The sequence below is a fragment of the Rhagoletis pomonella genome, unplaced genomic scaffold, assembly GCF_013731165.1.
Source record: "Rhagoletis pomonella isolate Grant_MI unplaced genomic scaffold, Rhpom_1.0 Rhpom_scaffold_00026, whole genome shotgun sequence".
Classification (NCBI taxonomy): domain Eukaryota; kingdom Metazoa; phylum Arthropoda; class Insecta; order Diptera; family Tephritidae; genus Rhagoletis; species Rhagoletis pomonella.
The window spans coordinates 215290-217389 of record NW_023458580.1 but is presented as its reverse complement, the minus strand read 5'-3'; the positions used below and the strand labels follow the sequence as shown (position 1 = coordinate 217389).

At 36.0% G+C, this 2100-nt stretch overlaps 1 protein-coding gene across 1 annotated transcript in view; it reads left to right on the top strand.

The window, feature by feature from the left end:
- Nucleotides 1-2100, top strand: part of LOC118749645 (protein dachsous-like) — a 237058-nt gene that overhangs the window by 150773 nt on the left and 84185 nt on the right. The gene's annotated exons all lie outside the window — the stretch shown is intronic.

Genomic DNA, 2100 nt, shown 5'->3' with positions numbered 1-2100 from the left:
AACGCAAGCGAGATTTTCAAGCATGTGAAGACGGCCGGTTAAAAAAATGGATTTTTCCATTACACATACACTACGTACATATAATGGAAATATTCAATGCAAATACTCCTGTATTAAAATGAAGCATTTTTCACTACATGGATGGTGTTTTGCACGTCTCGGATGCTTTTTCATATGTAATTAAGAAAGTATATGTATACAAAGCTTGCACAGCGGTGACAACACATAAACACATACATGGTAAGACATAATGCACTAATCGGGCGCTGTGATGTTAGCCCTGTTCGCGTACGCACTATCCAGTAAATCCAGTACTAATTTTACTGGTTTTTTACTGGATGTCGTTTTCGTACGCAAAAACTTGCAAGAAACTAGCAAAAGAGGGGAAATTGAGAAAGCCAAAATGACAGCTGAACTTGCAAGTTTTACTGGATTTTTACTGGATAAATTTTTACTAGCATCTATTTGCTAGTAAGAAAAACAGCTGATGGCATGCTGCTTATTGTAAATCACATTAAGAAAATAATTGTTTGTTAGTTTTCTAAGAAAATTGCATCGGAAAATAACAAATTAATCAGCTGTTTATAAAACTAGCAACTTTTTGTTGTTTTTGCGTTTTCGTACTTTCTTGCATATTTCACTCATTGGGAGTACATATTGGCTTACTCTCCGAAATTTGGTTACTGGCAAGCTACTGTATATTTTTTGCTGGAGAATACGAAAACACAACTGTTGATTCAAACTCAACATTTGAAAACACCTTTACATATATGGCTGTAGCTGAGTGTGCAAAGACGCTTGATACAATTAGTTGCGGCCAAGAGGGTCCGGGTTCAATTTCCATCAGACGGAACATTAAATTTATTTATTTTCTTCTTAATTACGAAAAAGCATCTGTGCCCTTCACAACCACATATTTTATAACGTATATACTCAAATTTAAAAGGAGTTGGGTTGGTGCTCTTTCATATCCGTATTTTTATACCCGAGCGCACTTGTGCACAAGGGTATATTAATTTTGTTCACATAACGGTTGTTTGTGACAGCCAAAGCGAATCGAGATAGATATAGACAAATGTATACATAAATGATCAGGATGAAAAAAGAAATCGATTAAGACATGTCTGTCTGTCCGTCCGTCTGTCCGTCTGTCCGTCTGTCCGTGTACACGATAACACGGGCAAAAATTGAGATATCTCAACGAAATTTGGTACGTAGGTTTCCCTTAATCCAAGGTAGGTTGGTATTGAAAATGGGCGAAATCGGACTTTAACCACGCCCACTTCCCATATAACGGTAATTTCCAGAAATACGCAAACTGCGATATTTTAGTAACTACTAAAGATAATTCACTCAAAATTGATATTTGCAATAACTTTTAGACGAAAAATAAGAATATTATAAATTTTTGGAAAATGGGCGTAGCCACGCCCACTTATGGTTACATGTGTATATCTCAGTAACCGCTGCACTAATTTCTTCCAAACTTGGCAGTTGTTGGCTTTGGTACAGCATAAAAAATCGCCGAAACTTTTTAAAATCGGACGATAACCACGCCCACCTCCCATATAACGGTAATTTAGAGAAATACATAATCTTCGATAAATCAGTAAATATTGAAGCTAATTTATTCAAAATTGATGCCTGCAACAATTCTTTACCAAGAAATACGTTAATGGTAAAATTTTGGAAAATGGGCGTGGCACCGCCCACTTATGATCACATATATGTACATATATCGGTAACCGTTCTACCAATTTGTACCAAACTCGGTGTGGTTATTGTGCTTGCCACATATAAGCAAAACGTTGAAAATTATTGAAATCGGACTAAAATTACGGCCGCTTCTCATATAACGGTAAATTTCAGAAATGCTTGAAACTTCAATATTTCGAAATTGAAGGACGCTAATTTACTCAAAATTGATACACCCCGGCTTACCATCTAGCGGAAGGTTTCGGAAAGGTGAAAAAACATATATTTAATACTTGCGCCGGGTATTTAATGTTCGGCTCCGCCGAACTTAGACTTTCTTACTTGTTTTAATTTAGCACGTTTTTTTTCTAAAATTTTTTTCCCTCAGTATTGGAATGTGAGTTT